This window comes from Crassostrea angulata, chromosome 2 (assembly GCF_025612915.1).
Source record: "Crassostrea angulata isolate pt1a10 chromosome 2, ASM2561291v2, whole genome shotgun sequence".
In the NCBI taxonomy this organism is placed as follows: Eukaryota; Metazoa; Mollusca; class Bivalvia; order Ostreida; family Ostreidae; genus Magallana; species Magallana angulata.
Window position 1 is genome coordinate 17214245 of NC_069112.1, and position 26225 is coordinate 17240469.

The 26225-nt window shown below is 35.2% G+C and overlaps 1 long non-coding RNA gene across 2 annotated transcripts; it reads left to right on the plus strand.

Annotated features, from left to right (window-relative positions):
* The first annotated feature begins 568 nt into the window (after positions 1-568).
* On the plus strand, positions 569-5159 carry LOC128171641 (uncharacterized). 2 transcript variants are annotated; one of them, XR_008242123.1, is made up of 4 exons: positions 569-633; positions 747-868; positions 4791-4886; positions 5026-5159. It is a non-coding gene; the product is annotated as an uncharacterized LOC128171641 (long non-coding RNA). The 2 variants fall into 2 exon arrangements; XR_008242122.1 differs by lacking the exon at positions 569-633 and having other exon boundaries at positions 688-868.
* The last annotated feature ends 21066 nt before the right edge of the window (positions 5160-26225 follow it).

Sequence of the window (26225 nt, forward strand, 5' to 3'; positions counted from 1 at the left end):
GGAGTTAGGACCAGTAGTAAGTAAGATATAGTCATCAAATGGCACCTGCTCCAAAAACTTTGCTCTGCTCTTAACATTTTTAAAGCCAACATCCAGAATTCAAGTTCCAGATTCAGCATCCAAGTCTTAAAAGTTCATTAGTTTGTCCAGATGCACCATCCATGCAAGTTTGATGAAGGTAAGTTAATTAATAATTTAGATACAAGACCTGCACCACAAACTTTTACCACGTCCAGACGCCAACGGTATAACATAAGCTCCAGTCAACCTCGTGTCAGTGAGCTAAAAAAGTTTTGATTAAATGTCAATTGCCACTTGCCCCAATGGGATTTACATAAATCATTTGCAATGTTATGATATGCATGTGACATGATTAAGTACGATAATTAAAACGTTACTGTAGTGACGTCTATGATCAATACAGTATAATGAAAATTACAGCTTATAGTTTCGTTTAACATCTTTAATCTTCTCATGAAATACAGGACATTTTCATTTCCGCATCTTCAGCCTCTTTTCACACAGATAGCAACAGACTTGATGGCTCGTGCCACCGTGAATGATGCTGCCTGTTTTAGCTCTTCTCAAACACAGGCCATTTGGACCTTTCTACATGGCAAATTGCTGCGGTAGGTAAGCAGAGAATGTCGCAACTTGGTGTTCTAGACAAGTGGTTAACGAGGGCATGGTGCCCTGGCTGTACGGACACACAATTGAGTAAAAGTTGTCCTTAAACTTCTTGGTAGAGTTCATGTCTTGAGTGTGACAACTTCAACATCTTAGCAGAATTCGATGGAGAATGCATCTTCCATTTTCGTTCGCCAGACTGGACGAATCTTCAAGCAGAAGATACAGTGGCGTTGAAGGGGTTTGTTCTTTATACCTCATTCACATTCCAAGTGGAACTGAAATAAAACAAAAATGTTAGATATTCACTTGTTTGTTATATTAGGTTGAATCACTGGCATGGGATACCTCCATATTGTGACATAAAACGCTTAAATTAAGTAAAATATATACATATATATATATATTTCACAGGTTTCTAATTTAAAGAAAGTGACTAATTCCCTGCAAAGGGTTGACCTTCTGTACCGCGTGCATGTTACACCATCACATGTCAGAAACTTACTGGTGTAAAGTTGACAATGTTCAATCCACCTACTTTTCATGTTATTTTACCTCCCATCTGTAACTTGCAATTTTACTGTGTAAAGTCAACACAACAGTCATAGCCGCAGGTTTTCGCATTTTACTTCTGATTCTCATGTTCTTAACATATGGGGCCTACATATTGCATATCAATTTCAACAAGTGACACCCCTCTAACTAATGATAATCATTAAAAATCATTTCATGAATTTTAGCAACACTCATAAGCCTTCAAGTACAGCAACTTTCAATTTTACAAAAATATTGACGGGTACTTTATCCGAAACTGTCCCTTGCTTCCTTTAACTTACACTAACATTCTCTGAAAAGTCATCTTGTCTTAAAATTAAAAAGCTTATCCTGTTCTGAGAAAAGGTACACCACATTTTGCCAATTCCATTGAGGTTTAAGAAAAATATGGCCATTTAAGTGAACCCACCATTTCCACTTTCCTCTATTTAACAGAGATTCATAGGGCTCCCCATAAATAAAGCATCTTTATCTAATCTTTTAGAGGTCAATTGTTGTTCAACCTCCTTAAAAAAGAAACCTTATTTAATACTACAAACATCTACTTGATATTATCATGATAAAAGCATCACATCACTTAAAAATACCATTACATGTATACCCTCCCCCTATCTTTTGATTTTCACAAGAAGCATTAGTTTGAACACTTTTACCTAATTTTCTGAAACTTGTGGCAATTTCCTTGAGTCATTTTCACACATAATAGAAAACAACCATCACTGATATCTAAAATTGATCCCTTTTGGAAAATGGATGATTTGTAGCATTTTTATTCACTAAAAGACATGCCGCCCTACATCTGATTTCTTGTTTTCATGAAAAAGTAAGCCTAAAATCATATTTAGTGGATATCATATATAGTCTGGTTTCTCCTTTTAACTTTGCTAAAATAGTAAGACCTACATGTGTGATTTCTGCTTTTAATTAAAATGAAATTCAACCACACCTGGGTACCTGGGGACGGATGAGAATTCCATGAAAAATGTTCAAATTTTTCTACATTTTTGATGCATATATACACTGAAACGGTACAAATATGTTGTTTTTTGTTCATTTCAAGAGTAATTATCATACAGATGTTATTTCAAGGTCAAATGTACATTTACATATCCTACATGTAATGGTAATGGAGTCAACTGGAAAGAGGGGGTGGCTTTTTCAATTCTGTATAAATACATCTAAAATATCATTTATGGATAGGAAGGAGCAAAAACTTGATTTTTTTGACATATTGTATAATTTGATAACTGCATCTGTCTACATGTAAAGTTCAGTTGAAATAAAAATATGCTGTTTTAAAAAAATTCGGTCATATAAGTCAGGTGGCTTAATGTTATTTCATAAAATCAGACAGCGAAATGGCTGCAAATTCATAAATTTAATGATTCAATTGATCAAAACTGTTTTAAAGTATTTATTCTTATCTCATTAATTAACTGAAGCCTATTAATCGCACCAGGGTATGAAATACCTACTCTCTAATCCAATTTACTCTAGTGGTGGTCATTCTACACATTTAAGAGGGAGTTACTCCCCTTGAATATTTTTGCTAATAAATCATGTAATGACATCTACAGCCAAAAAATCATCCATTTTCACAAAATATATTACTTATGGTACAAAATCCACTCAAAATTACACTGAAATGAAAAATCTGAAAATACCATGTTGTCTTGAAGGTGGCACAGGACAGTTTTTTTTTTATACAATTCATTGTAGCCAGGGGATGCGTGTCTTCGGAACTCTGTAACTAGAATTTCCTCAGTTCCCATTCAGGTCAAATACCTTTAATTCACTCTTTATAAGGCCAATCACCAATTTCTGAAGAAAATTACTAGTCAAAACCTGTAAAATTCTCTACATATTGGTTTTTATTACATTTTAACCCTTTCATATTTTGCTAATTTTTCAGCTTTTTAGACCTCCCCCAACTAATTCCCTGCAAAGGGTTGACATTCCGTACCGCGTGCATGTTGCACCATCACATGTCAGAAACTTACCGGTGTAAAGTTGACAATGTCCAATCCATCTACTTTTCGTGTTATTTTACCTCCCATCTGTAACTTGCAATTTCACTGTGTAAAGTCAACACAACAGTCATAGCCGCGGGTTTTGCATTTTACTTCTGATTCTCATGTACCTAACATATGGGGCCTACATATTGCATATCAATTTCAACAAGAGACACCCCTCTAACTAATGAAAATCATTAAAAATCATTTCATGAATTTTAGCAACACTCATAAGCCTTCAAGTACAGCAACTTTCAATTTTACAAAAATATTGACGGTTACTTTATCCGAAACTATCCCTTGCTACCTTAGGATGCTTCCACACAAATTTTCCTGACTGGTTAGTTTCTGAGAGGGCGATTTTTAAGGATTTACTCAATATATTCCTATGAAAATATTCGACCCACCATTGTGGCCCCACCCTATCTTTAAAAGGTCATGATTTTCACAATCTATACTACCTTAGTATGCTTCCACACAAGTTTTAGCTTTCCTGGCGAATTGGTTCTTGAGAAGAAGATTTTTGAAAAGTTCTTAAATTTTTTCAATAATTCCTAATTATCTCCTCTTGAAAAAAAAGGTGGTCCTTAGTTTTCACAACTTTGTATCCCCTTTGCCTAATAATGCTCTGTGCCAAGTTTCGTTGAAATTGGCCCAGTGCTTCTGGAGAAGATGTTGAAAATATGAAAAGTTTACAAACAGACAAGCAACAGACAAAATGTGATCAGAATAGCTCACATGAGCTTTCAGCTCAAGTGAGCTAAAAATCCAGTTATACATTAGTACCCGACACAATTCATGCTTTTCACAGAAAGCAACTCAACAGCTATGCACCAGAACCTCAGGCGATTGAAACTGTCTATATAGAAGCATCATTTCCAAATATTAATAAGTACACTGGGTTATTGCTTTAGTCCACTGAAAGGAACTTAACAGGTATATACCTGGTATTAATCTGTACCCTAGGCTATGGATAGCTCTATTGGGTGAAAAATAACAGCTACAAATTAGTATTTTTGGCTACTGATACTGTCACTGAGAGCAACTTAACATCAATATTAGTACCCTAGGTTATTGGTAGTAGTCTCTTGAAAGCAACACAGCAGCTGTACATTAGTATAACTTACCTCTTGATATTCCCTTTCTGGTAAGAACATAACCATTGTACCATAGTAAACTTAGCTTTTCCTATGTTCACCATGACGACCTAGCTTATTGATATGGTCCACTGAGAGAAACATAATAATTGTAAAATAGTGCACTAGGCTATTGATATGATTCACAAAGAACAACATTATTTCCAAAATTTTAAAAATGCACTCTCTTTTTCTACAGTTTTGAGGTTTCTCCCCTTTGAATAAAGATCGGTCTTTCATTTCTGCAATTTATACTTGCCTTCCCATAAGGATGGTTTGTGCCAATTTTGGTTGAAATTGGCGAAGCGGTTTTACAAAAGAAGTTCAAAATGTTAAAAGTTAAAAAAAGTTACAGACGGACGATGGACAAAATGTGATCAGAATAGCTCACTTGAGCTTTCAGCTCAGGTGAGCTATAAATCAAAACTGAAGTAATGAAAACAAACCACATTTTCCACAGAGATTCAAAACTGTTACAAATGAGGAAATAGAGAAATTTTTCGACTCCAGGCAAGCAAAATCAACAAAAAGAAATACAGCATGGGGATTTTTCAAGGTAAATGTGTTTGCAGCAATTTGACATTTGTATAAAAATCTTTAAGGGTCAAGATTTGTTGCAGAATTTACACAACCAAACACAAGACCCCCAAACGTTACACAATGTCAGTCTCTAAAACACAACTCACTCCTTTTAGATTGGAACATGGAGATCTATGGTTCTGTACTAATGGTGCAACATTAGACCTGCAAACAGCAAATGTGTCAACTCTTGCCAGTCATCTCTCGTGATTTTATTGTGAAGCCAGCCCCAAAGAAAAAGTTGATGATGATGTTTAGCCATTGTACCACAAAAATACTTTGATCAATATCAAAGGAGCAATAAATCGCCATCTTGCTGACATTCAGAAAGATGTAAATATAGTCCATGACAAGGAGTTCAGAACAGCCAATGGAATCTTGGATGGTTTCTTTAAAGAGCGAACCTGACTTGATCTGTCAAAACCAACATCACACAAAATGCTGCATTACAACACAAAACATTACAAAATAATCATCAAGGTGGTGTAGATGCCGATGACAGCCATACAGACAAGATAATGTATGCAACTGATAATGAAAACTGCTGTCATGTTTATCTCTTAAAGTTACTGATGTCAAAAACAGATTCAAATGCTACAAATCTTTTCAACCAATACATATAACAGAGAGTTCATTGTGATATTTGGTATTCAGCAAAACCCCTGCCAAAGCGCACTTTCAACAAGTCTCTCGGGGAGATTTGCTTTGCTGCTGGTGTGGAGCATAAATACACATCCCACTGTTTACGGGCCACTGCAAACACTTACCTTAATGATCAGGGATTTGAAGCACGACATATCATGTTCATGTCGAACCAAAGGAATGAGAGTTCAATGAGGTCATATAACAGATCGCTCTCCTCTAAGCAAAAAAAAAAAGCATTCTGCGATGGCGTCTGCATCTTCATCCCCTTTTACGATCGTAGCTCTTCCACCGCTGTCGACCAGGTTCTCGAACTTGCCACCACGAACCCATGAAAATCAGGCTCAACTTGAAAACTTACCGTCACCATCTGCACATGAGACCACAACTCTCATATCGTCAAATTCCACAGCCACAACATCGTCCTCCATGCCAGCAACATTGAAAACAGTTAACATGAACATGCAAAACATTAATCCAACAGCTGGGTTTTTCAATAATGCAAACTTCAGGGAGAGCACATTTCGTTTTACTCAGTTGTGCTTACTGTATTGTTACGTGTTGATAATATTTATTCTTAATGAATAAATCATCTTGTTGGAAAATACTCATGTATTGTTATTGAATTCAAACTTTTGCGATTAAATATAGCATTTCTCAAAAAAAAAAAAATCTTTCTTCATAATATTTTTGAGCACTATATTTCCCATGTCACAACAGCTGATTTTTTGGCTCTTTCATCAATTACCAACACCTGCTAGTAAAGGCGCAAATTTTAAAACTACGACCATTAATAAAATAAAAAATAAAATCAATATAAATATAATTTGTTTGCTCGCATTGGTGTGTCATAGGACCGACAAATCCAAAAAAAAGAGCATTCAATGCTTATATGCATGATACATAACCATTGTACCTTAGAACAGTAAGTGCTTTGAGAGCAACATAATAGTAATATATCAGAACCCTAAGCCATCGATATGGTCAACTGAGACCAACACAACATTATTCTAAAAAACCAAACCAATTAGTAGCAACCTATATACTGAAAGCAACTGAACAGTTGTACAATCCAGTTTTATAACAGTACTCAAGGCAAATGATGATGCTGTTGATACCAAGTTCCAATGCTAATGGTACGGTCTACTAAGAACAACAAAACAGTCATACATTCGTACCCGACACAATTCAAACTTTCCACTGAGAGCAACCCAACAACTTAGCACCTATTTACCTGGTATTATTCAGTACACTGACCTATAAATACGGTCTATTGAGTGAAATAAAACATATTAGTATTTTTTGTCTATTGATAATGTCACTGAGAGAAACTTAACATCAATAGTGGTACCTAAGGCAATTGGTAGTCTTCTGAGAGCAACACAACATCTATACATTAATATAACTTGTCTATTCATAAACCTTCTGGTAAGAACATAACCATTCCACCTTAGTACAGTAGGCTACACATATGTTCACCTAAGAAAACCATATTATCTTATGCATGATACCCTAGCTTATTCATAAGGTCCTCTGAGAGAAACATAATAATGGTACAATAGTACACTAGGCTATTGATTTGAATCACTTAGAACAAATTCCTATCATCCAATGAGACCAACATGGCATTTCATAATAACATCTTAGGCAATGATACAGTTCACTAGGATTAACACAACAGTTTTCAATAAGTAATCTAGCCTTTTGATCAAATGTCATTGGAAGAGCTACCAATTGTACATCAGTAACTCAGGCAATTGATACCGTCTAATCAGAGCAACACGTAAGTTACACATATGTTACACAATACGATTCATACTATCCTTTGAGAGCAACATAATAGTAATACATCAGAACCCTAAGCCATTGATATGGTCAACTGAGACCAACACAACATTATTCTAAAGAACCAAACCAATTGGTAGCTAAACTAAAAGCAACTGAACAGTTGTACAATCCAGTTTCATAACAGTACTCAAGGCAAATGATGATGCAGTTGATACCAAGTATACAATGCTATTGGTACGGTCTACTAAGAACAACAAAACAGCCATACATTCGTACCCGACACAATTCAAACTTTCCACTGAGAGCAACCCAACAACTTAGCACCTATTAACCTGGTATTATTCAGTACACTGACCTATGAATACTGTCTATTGAGTGAAATAAAACAGCTACACATTAGGACTTTTTGTCTATTGATAATGTCACTGAGAGAAACTCAACATCAATAGTGGTACCTAAGGCAATTGGTAGTCTTCTGGGAGCAACACAACATCTATACATTAATATAACTTGTCTATTCATAAACCTTCTGGTAAGAACATAACCATTCCACCTTAGTACAGTAGGCTAAACATATGTTCACCTAAGAAAACCATATTGTTATGAATGATACCCTAGCTTATTGATAAAGTCCTCTGAGAGAAACATAATAATTGTACAATAGTACACTAGGCTATTGATGTGAATCACTAAGAACAACTTCCTATCATCCAATGAGACCAACATGGCATTTCATAATAACATCTTAGGCAATGATACAGTTCACTAGGATTAACACAACAATTTTCAATAAGTAATCTAGCCTTTTCATCAAATGTCATTGGAGGAGCTACCAATTGTACAACAGTAACTCAGTCAATTGATACCGTCTAATCAGAGAAACACGTAAGTTACACATATGTTACACAATACGATTCACACTGTCCTTTGAGAGCAACATAATAGTAATACATCAGAACCCTAAGCCATCGATATGGTCAACTGAGACCAACACAACATTATTCTAAAGAACCAAACCAATTGGTAGCTATACTAAAAGCAACTGAACAGTTGTACAATCCAGTTTCATAACAGTACTCAAGGCAAATGATGATGCAGTTGATACCAAGTATCCAATGCTATTGGAACGGTCTACTAAGAACAACAAAACAGTCATACATTCGTACCCGACACAATTCAAACTTTCCACTGAGAGCAACCCAACAACTTAGCACCTATTTACCTGGTATTATTCAGTACACTGACCTATGAATACTGTCTATTGAGTGAAATAAAACAGCTACACATTAGGATTTTTTGTCTATTGATAATGTCACTGAGAGAAACTCAACATCAATAGTGGTACCTAAGGCAATTGGTAGTCTTCTGAGAGCAACACAACATCTATACATTAATATAACTTGTCTATTGATAAACCTTTTGGTAAGAACATAACCATTGCACCTTAGTACAGTAGGCTAAACATATGTTCACCTAAGAAAACCATATTGTTATGAATGATACCCTAGCTTATTGATAAAGTCCTCTGAGAGAAACATAATAATTGTACAATAGTACACTAGGCTATTGATGTGAATCACTAAGAACAACTTCCTATCATCCAATGAGACCAACATGGCATTTCATAATAACATCTTAGGCAATGATACAGTTCGCTAGGATTAACACAACAGTTTTCAATAAGTAATCTAGCCTTTTGATCAAATGTCATTGGAAGAGCTACCAATTGTACAATAGTAACTCAGGCAATTGATACCATCTAATCAGAGCAACACGTTAGTTAAACATATGTTACACAATACGATTAACACTGTCCTTTGAGAGCAACATAATAGTAATACATCAGAACCCTAAGCCATCGATATGGTCAACTGAGACCAACACAACATTATTCTAAAGAACCAAACCAATTGGTAGCTATACTAAAAGCAACTGAACAGTTGTACAATCCAGTTTCATAACAGTACTCAAGGCAAATGATGATGCAGTTGATACCAAGTATCCAATGCTATTGGTACGGTCTACTAAGAACAACAAAACAGTCATACATTCGTACCCGACACAATTCAAACTTTCCACTGAGAGCAACCCAACAACTTAGCACCTATTTACCTGGTATTATTCAGTACACTGACCTATGAATACTGTCTATTGAGTGAAATAAAACAGCTACACATTAGGACTTTTTGTCTATTGATAATGTCACTGAGAGAAACTCAACATCAATAGTGGTACCTAAGGCAATTGGTAGTCTTCTGAGAGCAACACAACATCTATACATTAATATAACTTGTCTATTCATAAACCTTCTGGTAAGAACATAACCATTCCACCTTAGTACAGTAGGCTAAACATATGTTCACCTAAGAAAACCATATTGTTATGAATGATACCCTAGCTTATTGATAAAGTCCTCTGAGAGAAACATAATAATTGTACAATAGTACACTAGGCTATTGATGTGAATCACTAAGAACAAATTCCTATCATCCAATGAGACCAACATGGCATTTCATAATAACATCTTAGGCAATGATACAGTTCACTAGGATTAACACAACAATTTTCAATAAGTAATCTAGCCTTTTCATCAAATGTCATTGGAGGAGCTACCAATTGTACAACAGTAACTCAGTCATATGATACCGTCTAATCAGAGAAACACGTAAGTTACACATATGTTACACAATACGATTAACACTGTCCTTTGAGAGCAACATAATAGTAATACATCAGAACCCTAAGCCATCGATATGGTCAACTGAGACCAACACAACATTATTCTAAAGAACCAAACCAATTGGTAGCTATACTAAAAGCAACTGAACAGTTGTACAATCCAGTTTCATAACAGTACTCAAGGCAAATGATGATGCAGTTGATACCAAGTATCCAATGCTATTGGTACGGTCTACTAAGAACAACAAAACAGTCATACATTCGTACCCGACACAATTCAAACTTTCCACTGAGAGCAACCCAACAACTTAGCACCTATTTACCTGGTATTATTCAGTACACTGACCTATGAATACTGTCTATTGAGTGAAATAAAACAGCTACACATTAGGATTTTTTGTCTATTGATAATGTCACTGAGAGAAACTCAACATCAATAGTGGTACCTAAGGCAATTGGTAGTCTTCTGAGAGCAACACAACATCTATTCATTAATATAACTTGTCTATTCAAAAACCATATTGTTATGAATGATACCCTAGCTTATTGATAAAGTCTTCTGAGAGAAACATAATAATTGTACAATAGTACACTAGGCTATTGATGTGAATCACTAAGAACAAATTCCTATCATCCAATGAGACCAACATGGCATTTCATAATAACATCTTAGGCAATGATACAGTTCACTAGGATTAACACAACAGTTTTCAATAAGTAATCTAGCCTTTTGATCAAATGTCATTGGAAGAGCTACCAATTGTACAACAGTAACTCAGGCAATTGATACCGTCTAATCAGAGCAACACGTAAGTTACACATATGTTACACAATACGATTAACACTGTCCTTTGAGAGCAACATAATAGTAATACATCAGAACCCTAAGCCATCGATATGGTCAACTGAGACCAACACAACATTATTCTAAAGAACCAAACCAATTGGTAGCTATACTAAAAGCAACTGAACAGTTGTACAATCCAGTTTCATAACAGTACTCAAGGCAAATGATGATGCAGTTGATACCAAGTATCCAATGCTATTGGTACGGTCTACTAAGAACAACAAAACAGTCATACATTCGTACCCGACACAATTCAAACTTTCCACTGAGAGCAACCCAACAACTTAGCACCTATTTACCTGGTATTATTCAGTACACTGACCTATGAATACTGTCTATTGAGTGAAATAAAACAGCTACACATTAGGACTTTTTGTCTATTGATAATGTCACTGAGAGAAACTCAACATCAATAGTGGTACCTAAGACAATTGGTAGTCTTCTGAGAGCAACACAACATCTATACATTAATATAACTTGTCTATTCATAAACCTTCTGGTAAGAACATAACCATTCCACCTTAGTACAGTAGGCTAAACATATGTTCACCTAAGAAAACCATATTGTTATGAATGATACCCTAGCTTATTGATAAAGTCCTCTGAGAGAAACATAATAATTGTACAATAGTACACTAGGCTATTGATGTGAATCACTAAGAACAAATTCCTATCATCCAATGAGACCAACATGGCATTTCATAATAACATCTTAGGCAATGATACAGTTCACTAGGATTAACACAACAATTTTCAATAAGTAATCTAGCCTTTTCATCAAATGTCATTGGAGGAGCTACCAATTGTACAACAGTAACTCAGTCATATGATACCGTCTAATCAGAGAAACACGTAAGTTACACATATGTTACACAATACGATTAACACTGTCCTTTGAGAGCAACATAATAGTAATACATCAGAACCCTAAGCCATCGATATGGTCAACTGAGACCAACACAACATTATTCTAAAGAACCAAACCAATTGGTAGCTATACTAAAAGCAACTGAACAGTTGTACAATCCAGTTTCATAACAGTACTCAAGGCAAATGATGATGCAGTTGATACCAAGTATCCAATGCTATTGGTACGGTCTACTAAGAACAACAAAACAGTCATACATTCGTACCCGACACAATTCAAACTTTCCACTGAGAGCAACCCAACAACTTAGCACCTATTTACCTGGTATTATTCAGTACACTGACCTATGAATACTGTCTATTGAGTGAAATAAAACAGCTACACATTAGGATTTTTTGTCTATTGATAATGTCACTGAGAGAAACTCAACATCAATAGTGGTACCTAAGGCAATTGGTAGTCTTCTGAGAGCAACACAACATCTATTCATTAATATAACTTGTCTATTCAAAAACCATATTGTTATGAATGATACCCTAGCTTATTGATAAAGTCTTCTGAGAGAAACATAATAATTGTACAATAGTACACTAGGCTATTGATGTGAATCACTAAGAACAAATTCCTATCATCCAATGAGACCAACATGGCATTTCATAATAACATCTTAGGCAATGATACAGTTCACTAGGATTAACACAACAGTTTTCAATAAGTAATCTAGCCTTTTGATCAAATGTCATTGGAAGAGCTACCAATTGTACAACAGTAACTCAGGCAATTGATACCGTCTAATCAGAGCAACACGTAAGTTACACATATGTTACACAATACGATTAACACTGTCCTTTGAGAGCAACATAATAGTAATACATCAGAACCCTAAGCCATCGATATGGTCAACTGAGACCAACACAACATTATTCTAAAGAACCAAACCAATTGGTAGCTATACTAAAAGCAACTGAACAGTTGTACAATCCAGTTTCATAACAGTACTCAAGGCAAATGATGATGCAGTTGATACCAAGTATCCAATGCTATTGGTACGGTCTACTAAGAACAACAAAACAGTCATACATTCGTACCCGACACAATTCAAACTTTCCACTGAGAGCAACCCAACAATTTAGCACCTATTTACCTGGTATTATTCAGTACACTGACCTATGAATACTGTCTATTGAGTGAAATAAAACAGCTACACATTAGGATTTTTTGTCTATTGATAATGTCACTGAGAGAAACTCAACATCAATAGTGGTACCTAAGGTAATTGGTAGTCTTTTGAGAGCAACACAACATCTATTCATTAATATAACTTGTCTATTCATAAACCTTCTGGTAAGAACATAACCATTGCACCTTAGTACAGTAGGCTAAACATATGTTCACCTAAGAAAACCATATTGTTATGAATGATACCCTAGCTTATTGATAAAGTCTTCTGAGAGAAACATAATAATTGTACAATAGTACACTAGGCTATTGATGTGAATCACTAAGAACAAATTCCTATCATCCAATGAGACCAACATGACATTTCATAATAACATCTTAGGCAATGATACAGTTCACTAGGATTAACACAACAGTTTTCAATAAGTAATCTAGCCTTTTGATCAAATGTCATTGGAAGAGCTACCAATTGTACAACAGTAACTCAGGCAATTGATACCGTCTAATCAGAGCAACACGTAAGTTACACATATGTTACACAATACGATTAACACTGTCCTTTGAGAGCAACATAATAGTAATACATCAGAACCCTAAGCCATCGAAATGGTCAACTGAGACCAACACAACATTATTCTAAAGAACCAAACCAATTGGTAGCTATACTAAAAGCAACTGAACAGTTGTACAATCCAGTTTCATAACAGTACTCAAGGCAAATGATGATGCAGTTGATACCAAGTATCCAATGCTATTGGTACGGTCTACTAAGAACAACAAAACAGTCATACATTCGTACCCGACACAATTCAAACTTTCCACTGAGAGCAACCCAACAACTTAGCACCTATTTACCTGGTATTATTCAGTACACTGACCTATGAATACTGTCTATTGAGTGAAATAAAACAGCTACACATTAGGATTTTTTGTCTATTGATAATGTCACTGAGAGAAACTCAACATCAATAGTGGTACCTAAGGCAATTGGTAGTCTTCTGAGAGCAACACAACATCTATTCATTAATATAACTTGTCTATTCAAAAACCATATTGTTATGAATGATACCCTAGCTTATTGATAAAGTCTTCTGAGAGAAACATAATAATTGTACAATAGTACACTAGGCTATTGATGTGAATCACTAAGAACAAATTCCTATCATCCAATGAGACCAACATGGCATTTCATAATAACATCTTAGGCAATGATACAGTTCACTAGGATTAACACAACAGTTTTCAATAAGTAATCTAGCCTTTTGATCAAATGTCATTGGAAGAGCTACCAATTGTACAACAGTAACTCAGGCAATTGATACCGTCTAATCAGAGCAACACGTAAGTTACACATATGTTACACAATACGATTAACACTGTCCTTTGAGAGCAACATAATAGTAATACATCAGAACCCTAAGCCATCGATATGGTCAACTGAGACCAACACAACATTATTCTAAAGAACCAAACCAATTGGTAGCTATACTAAAAGCAACTGAACAGTTGTACAATCCAGTTTCATAACAGTACTCAAGGCAAATGATGATGCAGTTGATACCAAGTATCCAATGCTATTGGTACGGTCTACTAAGAACAACAAAACAGTCATACATTCGTACCCGACACAATTCAAACTTTCCACTGAGAGCAACCCAACAATTTAGCACCTATTTACCTGGTATTATTCAGTACACTGACCTATGAATACTGTCTATTGAGTGAAATAAAACAGCTACACATTAGGATTTTTTGTCTATTGATAATGTCACTGAGAGAAACTCAACATCAATAGTGGTACCTAAGGCAATTGGTAGTCTTCTTCACCTAAGAAAACCATATTGTTATGAATGATACCCTAGCTTATTGATAAAGTCTTCTGAGAGAAACATAATAATTGTACAATAGTACACTAGGCTATTGATGTGAATCACTAAGAACAAATTCCTATCATCCAATGAGACCAACATGACATTTCATAATAACATCTTAGGCAATGATACAGTTCACTAGGATTAACACAACAGTTTTCAATAAGTAATCTAGCCTTTTGATCAAATGTCATTGGAAGAGCTACCAATTGTACAACAGTAACTCAGGCAATTGATACCGTCTAATCAGAGCAACACGTAAGTTACACATATGTTACACAATACGATTAACACTGTCCTTTGAGAGCAACATAATAGTAATACATCAGAACCCTAAGCCATCGATATGGTCAACTGAGACCAACACAACATTATTCTAAAGAACCAAACCAATTGGTAGCTATACTAAAAGCAACTGAACAGTTGTACAATCCAGTTTCATAACAGTACTCAAGGCAAATGATGATGCAGTTGATACCAAGTATCCAATGCTATTGGTACGGTCTACTAAGAACAACAAAACAGTCATACATTCGTACCCGACACAATTCAAACTTTCCACTGAGAGCAACCCAACAACTTAGCACCTATTTACCTGGTATTATTCAGTACACTGACCTATGAATACTGTCTATTGAGTGAAATAAAACAGCTACACATTAGGATTTTTTGTCTATTGATAATGTCACTGAGAGAAACTCAACATCAATAGTGGTACCTAAGGTAATTGGTAGTCTTTTGAGAGCAACACAACATCTATTCATTAATATAACTTGTCTATTCATAAACCTTCTGGTAAGAACATAACCATTGCACCTTAGTACAGTAGGCTAAACATATGTTCACCTAAGAAAACCATATTGTTATGAATGATACCCTAGCTTATTGATAAAGTCCTCTGAGAGAAACATAATAATTGTACAATAGTACACTAGGCTATTGATGTGAATCACTAAGAACAACTTCCTATCATCCAATGAGACCAACATGGCATTTCATAATAACATCTTAGGCAATGATACAGTTCGCTAGGATTAACACAACAGTTTTCAATAAGTAATCTAGCCTTTTGATCAAATGTCATTGGAAGAGCTACCAATTGTACAATAGTAACTCAGGCAATTGATACCGTCTAATCAGAGAAACACGTTAGATAAACATATGTTACACAATACGATTAACACTGTCCTTTGAGAGCAACATAATAGTAATACATCAGAACCCTAAGCCATCGATATGGTCAACTGAGACCAACACAACATTATTCTAAAGAACCAAACCAATTGGTAGCTATACTAAAAGCAACTGAACAGTTGTACAATCCAGTTTCATAACAGTACTCAAGGCAAATGATGATGCAGTTGATACCAAGTATCCAATGCTATTGGTACGGTCTACTAAGAACAACAAACAGTCATACATTCGTACCCGACACAATTCAAACTTTCCACTGAGAGCAACCCAACAACTTAGCACCTATTTACCTGGTATTATTCAGTACACTGACCTATGAATACTGTCTATTGAGTGAAATAAAACAGCTACACATTAGGATTTTTTGTCTATTGATAATGTCACTGAGAGAAACTCAACATCAATAGTGGTACCTAAGGCAATTGGTAGTCTTCTGAGAGCAACACAACATCTATTCATTAATATAACTTGTCTATTCATAAACCTTCTGGTAAGAACATAACCATTGCACCTTAGTACAGTAGGCTAAACATATGTTCACCTAAGAAAACCATATTGTTATGAATGATACCCTAGCTTATTGATAAAGTCTTCTGAGAGAAACATAATAATTGTACAATAGTACACTAGGCTATTGATGTGAATCACTAAGAACAAATTCCTATCATCCAATGAGACCAACATGACATTTCATAATAACATCTTAGGCAATGATACAGTTCACTAGGATTAACACAACAGTTTTCAATAAGTAATCTAGCCTTTTGATCAAATGTCATTGGAAGAGCTACCAATTGTACAACAGTAACTCAGGCAATTGATACCGTCTAATCAGAGCAACACGTAAGTTACACATATGTTACACAATACGATTAACACTGTCCTTTGAGAGCAACATAATAGTAATACATCAGAACCCTAAGCCATCGATATGGTCAACTGAGACCAACACAACATTATTCTAAAGAACCAAACCAATTGGTAGCTATACTAAAAGCAACTGAACAGTTGTACAATCCAGTTTCATAACAGTACTCAAGGCAAATGATGATGCAGTTGATACCAAGTATCCAATGCTATTGGTACGGTCTACTAAGAACAACAAAACAGTCATACATTCGTACCCGACACAATTCAAACTTTCCACTGAGAGCAACCCAACAACTTAGCACCTATTTACCTGGTATTATTCAGTACACAGACCTATGAATACTGTCTATTGAGTGAAATAAAACAGCTACACATTAGGATTTTTTGTCTATTGATAATGTCACTGAGAGAAACTCAACATCAATAGTGGTACCTAAGGTAATTGGTAGTCTTTTGAGAGCAACACAACATCTATTCATTAATATAACTTGTCAATTCATAAACCTTCTGGTAAGAACATAACCATTGCACCTTAGTACAGTAGGCTAAACATATGTTCACCTAAGAAAACCATATTGTTATGAATGATACCCTAGCTTATTGATAAAGTCTTCTGAGAGAAACATAATAATTGTACAATAGTACACTAGGCTATTGATGTGAATCACTAAGAACAAATTCCTATCATCCAATGAGACCAACATGACATTTCATAATAACATCTTAGGTAATGATACAGTTCACTAGGATTAACACAACAGTTTTCAATAAGTAATCTAGCCTTTTGATCAAATGTCATTAGAAGAGCTACCAATTGTACAACAGTAACTCAGGCAATTGATACCGTCTAATCAAAGAAACACGTAAGTTACACATATATTACACAATACGATTAACACTGTCCTTTGAGAGCAACATAATAGTAATACATCAGAACCCTAAGCCATCGATATGGTCAACTGAGACCAACACAACATTATTCTAAAGAACCAAACCAATTGGTAGCTATACTAAAAGCAACTGAACAGTTGTACAATCCAGTTTCATAACAGTACTCAAGGCAAATGATGATGCAGTTGATACCAAGTATCCAATGCTATTGGTACGGTCTACTAAGAACAACAAAACAGTCATACATTCGTACCCGACACAATTCAAACTTTCCACTGAGAGCAACCCAACAACTTAGCACCTATTTACCTGGTCTTATTCAGTACACTGACCTATGAATACTGTCTATTGAGTGAAATAAAACAGCTACACATTAGTATTTTTTGTCTATTGATAATGTCACTGAGAGAAGGTACCTAAGGCAATTGGTAGTCTTCTGAGAGCAACACAACATCTATACATTAATATAACTTGTCTATTCATAAACCTTCTGGTAAGAACATAACCATTCCACCTTAGTACAGTAGGCTAAACATATGTTCACCTAAGAAAACCATATTGTTATGAATGATACCCTAGCTTATTGATAAAGTCCTCTGAGAGAAACATAATAATTGTACAATAGTACACTAGGCTATTGATGTGAATCACTAAGAACAAATTCCTATCATCCAATGAGACCAACATGGCATTTCATAAAAACATCTTAGGCAATGATACAGTTCACTAGGATTAACACAACAATTTTCAATAAGTAATCTAGCCTTTTCATCAAATGTCATTGGAGGAGCTACCAATTGTACAACAGTAACTCAGTCAATTGATACCGTCTAATCAGAGAAACACGTAAGTTACACATATGTTACACAATACGATTCACACTGTCCTTTGAGAGCAACATAATAGTAATACATCAGAACCCTAAGCCATCGATATGGTCAACTGAGACCAACACAACATTATTCTAAAGAACCAAACCAATTGGTAGCTATACTAAAAGCAACTGAACAGTTGTACAATCCAGTTTCATAACAGTACTCAAGGCAAATGATGATGCAGTTGATACCAAGTATCCAATGCTATTGGAACAACAAAACAGTCATACATTCGTACCCGACACAATTCAAACTTTCCACTGAGAGCAACCCAACAACTTAGCACCTATTTACCTGGTATTATTCAGTACACTGACCTATGAATACTGTCTATTGAGTGAAATAAAACAGCTACACATTAGGATTTTTTGTCTATTGATAATGTCACTGAGAGAAACTCAACATCAATAGTGGTACCTAAGGCAATTGGTAGTCTTCTGAGAGCAACACAACATCTATTCATTAATATAACTTGTCTATTCATAAACCTTCTGGTAAGAACATAACCATTGCACCTTAGTACAGTAGGCTAAACATAAGTTCACCTAAGAAAACCATATTGTTATGAATGATACCCTAGCTTATTGATAAAGTCCTCTGAGAGAAACATAATAATTGTACAATAAAACACTAGGCTATTGATTTGAATCACTAAGAACAAATTCCTATCATCCAATGAGACCAGCATGACATTTCATAATAACATCTTAGGCAATGATACAGTTCACTATGATTAACACAACAGTTTTCAATAAGTAATCTAGCCTTTTGATCAAATGTCATTAGAAGAGCTACCAATTGTACAACAGTAACTCAGGCAATTGATACCGTCTAATCAAAGAAACACGTAAGTTACACATATGTTACACAATACGATTAACACTGTCCTTTGAGAGCAACATAATAGTAATACATCAGAACCCTAAGCCATCGATATGGTCAACTGAGACCAACACAACATTATTCTAAAGAACCAAACCAATTGGTAGCTATACTAAAAGCAACTGAACAGTTGTACAATCCAGTTTCATAACAGTACTCAAGGCAAATGATGATGCAGTTGATACCAAGTATCCAATGCTATTGGTACGGTCTACTAAGAACAACAAAACAGTCATACATTCGTACCCGACACAATTCAAACTTTCCACTGAGAGCAACCCAACAACTTAGCACCTATTTACCTGGTCTTATTCAGTACACTGACCTATGAATACTGTCTATTGAGTGAAATAAAACAGCTACACATTAGTATTTTTTGTCTATTGATAATGTCACTGAGAGAAACTTAACATCAATAGTGGTACCTAAGGCAATTGGTAGTCTTCTGAGAGCAACACAACATCTATACATTAATATAACTTGTCTATTCATAAACCTTCTGGTAAGAACATAACCATTGCACCTTAGTACAGTAGGCTAAACATATGTTCACCTAAGAAAACCATATTGTTATGAATGATACCCTAGCTTATTGATAAAGTCCTCTGAGAGAAACATAATAATTGTACAATAGTACACTAGGCTATTGATGTGAATCACTAAGAACAACTTCCTATTATCCAATGAGACCAACATGGCATTTCATAATAACATCTTAGGCAATGATACAGTTCACTAGGATTAACACAACAATTTTCAATAAGTAATCTAGCCTTTTCATCAAATGTCATTGGAGGAGCTACCAATTGTACAACAGTAACTCAGTCAATTGATACCGTCTAATCAGAGAAACACGTAAGTTACACATATGTTACACAATACGATTCACACTGTCCTTTGAGAGCAACATAATAGTAATACATCAGAACCCTAAGCCATCGATATGGTCAACTGAGACCAACACAACATTATTCTAAAGAACCAAACCAATTGGTAGCTATACTAAAAGCAACTGAACAGTTGTACAATCCAGTTTCATAACAGTACTCAAGGCAAATGATGATGCAGTTGATACCAAGTATCCAATGCTATTGGAACGGTCTACTTAGAACAACAAAACAGTCATACATTCGTACCCGACACAATTCAAACTTTCCACTGAGAGCAACCAAACAACTTAGCACCTATTTACCTAGTATTATTCAGTACACTGACCTATGAATACTGTCTATTGAGTGAAATAAAACAGCTACACATTAGGATTTTTTGTCTATTGATAATGTCACTGAGAGAAACTCAACATCAATAGTTGTACCTAAGGCAATTGGTAGTCTTCTGAGAGCAACACAACATCTATACATTAATATAACTTGTCTATTGATAAACCTTCTGGTAAGAACATAACCATTGCACCTTAGTACAGTAGGCTAAACATATGTTCACCTAAGAAAACCATATTGTTATGAATGATACCCTAGCTTATTGATAAAGTCCTCTGAGAGAAACATAATAATTGTACAATAGTACACTAGGCTATTGATGTGAATCACTAAGAACAACTTCCTATCATCCAATGAGACCAACATGGCATTTCATAATAACATCTTAGGCAATGATACAGTTCGCTAGGATTAACACAACAGTTTTCAATAAGTAATCTAGCCTTTTGATCAAATGTCATTGGAAGAGCTACCAATTGTACAATAGTAACTCAGGCAATTGATACCATCTAATCAGAGCAACACGTTAGTTAAACATATGTTACACAATACGATTAACACTGTCCTTTGAGAGCAACATAATAGTAATACATCAGAACCCTAAGCCATCGATATGGTCAACTGAGACCAACACAACATTATTCTAAAGAACCAAACCAATTGGTAGCTATACTAAAAGCAACTGAACAGTTGTACAATCCAGTTTTATAACAGTACTCAAGGCAAATGATGATGCAGTTGATACCAAGTATCCAATGCTATTGGTACGGTCTACTAAGAACAACAAAACAGTCATACATTCGTACCCGACACAATTCAAACTTTCCACTGAGAGCAACCCAACAACTTAGCACCTATTTACCTGGTATTCTTCAGTACACTGACCTATGAATACTGTCTATTGAGTGAAATAAAACAGCTACACATTAGGACTTTTTGTCTATTGATAATGTCACTGAGAGAAACTCAACATCAATAGTGGTACCTAAGGCAATTGGTAGTCTTCTGAGAGCAACACAACATCTATACATTAATATAACTTGTCTATTCATAAACCTTCTGGTAAGAACATAACCATTCCACCTTAGTACAGTAGGCTAAACATATGTTCACCTAAGAAAACCATATTGTTATGAATGATACCCTAGCTTATTGATAAAGTCCTCTGAGAGAAACATAATAATTGTACAATAGTACACTAGGCTATTGATGTGAATCACTAAGAACAAATTCCTATCATCCAATGAGACCAACATGGCATTTCATAATAACATCTTAGGCAATGATACAGTTCACTAGGATTAACACAACAATTTTCAATAAGTAATCTAGCCTTTTCATCAAATGTCATTGGAGGAGCTACCAATTGTACAACAGTAACTCAGGCAATTGATACCCTCTAATCAGAGCAACACGTTAGTTACACATATGTTACACAATACGATTCACACTGTCCTTTGAGAGCAACATAATAGTAATACATCAGAACCCTAAGCCATCGATATGGTCAACTGAGACCAACACAACATTATTCTAAAGAACCAAACCAATTGGTAGCTATACTAAAAGCAACTGAACAGTTGTACAATCCAGTTTCATAACAGTACTCAAGGCAAATGATGATGCAGTTGATACCAAGTATCCAATGCTATTGGTACGGTCTACTAAGAACAACAAAACAGTCATACATTCGTACCCGACACAATTCAAACTTTCCACTGAGAGCAACCCAACAACTTAGCACCTATTTACCTGGTATTATTCAGTACACTGACCTATGAATACTGTCTATTGAGTGAAATAAAACAGCTACACATTAGGATTTTTTGTCTATTGATAATGTCACTGAGAGAAACTCAACATCAATAGTGGTACCTAAGGCAATTGGTAGTCTTCTGAGAGCAACACAACATCTATTCATTAATATAACTTGTCTATTCATAAACCTTCTGGTAAGAACATAACCATTGCACCTTAATACAGTAGGCTAAACATATGTTCACCTAAGAAAACCATATTGTTATGAATGATACCCTAGCTTATTGATAAAGTCTTCTGAGAGAAACATAATAATTGTACAATAGTACACTAGGCTATTGATGTGAATCACTAAGAACAAATTCCTATCATCCAATGAGACCAACATGACATTTCATAATAACATCTTAGGCAATGATACAGTTCACTAGGATTAACACAACAGTTTTCAATAAGTAATCTAGCCTTTTGATCAAATGTCATTGGAAGAGCTACCAATTGTACAACAGTAACTCAGGCAATTGATACCGTCTAATCAGAGCAACACGTAAGTTACACATATGTTACACAATAAGATTAACACTGTCCTTTGAGAGCAACATAATAGTAATACATCAGAACCCTAAGCCATCGATATGGTCAACTGAGACCAACACAACATTATTCTAAAGAACCAAACCAATTGGTAGCTATACTAAAAGCAACTGAACAGTTGTACAATCCAGTTTCATAACAGTACTCAAGGCAAATGATGATGCAGTTGATACCAAGTATCCAATGCTATTGGTACGGTCTACTAAGAACAACAAAACAGTCATACATTCGTACCCGACACAATTCAAACTTTCCACTGAGAGCAAACCAACAACTTAGCACCTATTTACCTGGTCTTATTCAGTACACTGACTTATGAATACTGTCTATTGAGTGAAATAAAACAGCTACACATTAGGATTTTTTGTCTATTGATAATGTCACTGAGAGAAACTTAACATCAATAGTGGTACCTAAGGCATTTGGTAGTCTTCTGAGAGCAACACAACATCTATACATTAATATAACTTGTCAATTCATAAACCTTCTGGTAAGAACATAACCATTCCACCTTAGTACAGTAGACTACACATATGTTCACCTAAGAAAACCATATTGTTATGAATGATACCCTAGCTTATTGATAAAGTCCTCTGAGAGAAACATAATAATTGTACAATAGTACACTAGGCTATTGATGTGAATCACTAAGAACAACTTCCTATCATCCAATGAGACCAACATGGCATTTCATAATAACATCTTAGGCAATGATACAGTTCGCTAGGATTAACACAACAGTTTTCAATAAGTAATCTAGCCTTTTGATCAAATGTCATTGGAAGAGCTACCAATTGTACAATAGTAACTCAGGCAATTGATACCATCTAATCAGAGCAACACGTTAGTTAAACATATGTTACACAATACGATTAACACTGTCCTTTGAGAGCAACATAATAGTAATACATCAGAACCCTAAGCCATCGATATGGTCAACTGAGACCAACACAACATTATTCTAAAAAACCAAACCAATTGGTAGCTATACTAAAAGCAACTGAACAGTTGCACAATCCAGTTTTATAACAGTACTCAAGGCAAATGATGATGCAGTTGATACCAAGTATCCAATGCTATTGGTACGGTCTACTAAGAACAACAAAACAGTCATACATTCGTACCCGACACAATTCAAACTTTCCACTGAGAGCAACCCAACAACTTAGCACCTATTTACCTGGTATTATTCAGTACACTGACCTATGAATACTGTCTATTGAGTGAAATAAAACAGCTACACATTAGGACTTTTTGTCTATTGATAATGTCACTGAGAGAAACTCAACATCAATAGTGGTACCTAAGGCAATTGGTAGTCTTCTGAGAGCAACACAACATCTATACATTAATATAACTTGTCTATTCATAAACCTTCTGGTAAGAACATAACCATTCCACCTTAGTACAGTAGGCTAAACATATGTTCACCTAAGAAAACCATATTGTTATGAATGATACCCTAGCTTATTGATAAAGTCCTCTGAGAGAAACATAATAATTGTACAATAGTACACTAGGCTATTGATGTGAATCACTAAGAACAAATTCCTATCATCCAATGAGACCAACATGGCATTTCATAATAACATCTTAGGCAATGATACAGTTCACTAGGATTAACACAACAATTTTCAATAAGTAATCTAGCCTTTTCATCAAATGTCATTGGAGGAGCTACCAATTGTACAACAGTAACTCAGTCAATTGATACCGTCTAATCAGAGAAACACGTAAGTTACACATATGTTACACAATACGATTCACACTGTCCTTTGAGAGCAACATAATAGTAATACATCAGAACCCTAAGCCATCGATATGGTCAACTGAGACCAACACAACATTATTCTAAAGAACCAAACCAATTGGTAGCTATACTAAAAGCAACTGAACAGTTGTACAATCCAGTTTCATAACAGTACTCAAGGCAAATGATGATGCAGTTGATACCAAGTATCCAATGCTATTGGTACGGTCTACTAAGAACAACAAAACAGTCATACATTCGTACCCGACACAATTCAAACTTTCCACTGAGAGCAACCCAACAACTTAGCACCTATTTACCTGGTATTATTCAGTACACTGACCTATGAATACTGTCTATTGAGTGAAATAAAACAGCTACACATTAGGATTTTTTGTCTATTGATAATGTCACTGAGAGAAACTCAACATCAATAGTGGTACCTAAGGCAATTGGTAGTCTTCTGAGAGCAACACAACATCTATTCATTAATATAACTTGTCTATTCATAAACCTTCTGGTAAGAACATAACCATTGCACCTTAATACAGTAGGCTAAACATATGTTCACCTAAGAAAACCATATTGTTATGAATGATACCCTAGCTTATTGATAAAGTCTTCTGAGAGAAACATAATAATTGTACAATAGTACACTAGGCTATTGATGTGAATCACTAAGAACAAATTCCTATCATCCAATGAGACCAACATGACATTTCATAATAACATCTTAGGCAATGATACAGTTCACTAGGATTAACACAACAGTTTTCAATAAGTAATCTAGCCTTTTGATCAAATGTCATTGGAAGAGCTACCAATTGTACAACAGTAACTCAGGCAATTGATACCGTCTAATCAGAGCAACACGTAAGTTACACATATGTTACACAATAAGATTAACACTGTCCTTTGAGAGCAACATAATAGTAATACATCAGAACCCTAAGCCATCGATATGGTCAACTGAGACCAACACAACATTATTCTAAAGAACCAAACCAATTGGTAGCTATACTAAAAGCAACTGAACAGTTGTACAATCCAGTTTCATAACAGTACTCAAGGCAAATGATGATGCAGTTGATACCAAGTATCCAATGCTATTGGTACGGTCTACTAAGAACAACAAAACAGTCATACATTCGTACCCGACACAATTCAAACTTTCCACTGAGAGCAAACCAACAACTTAGCACCTATTTACCTGGTCTTATTCAGTACACTGACTTATGAATACTGTCTATTGAGTGAAATAAAACAGCTACACATTAGGATTTTTTGTCTATTGATAATGTCACTGAGAGAAACTCAACATCAATAGTGGTACCTAAGGCAATTGGTAGTCTTCTGAGAGCAACACAACATCTATACATTAATATAACTTGTCTATTCATAAACCTTC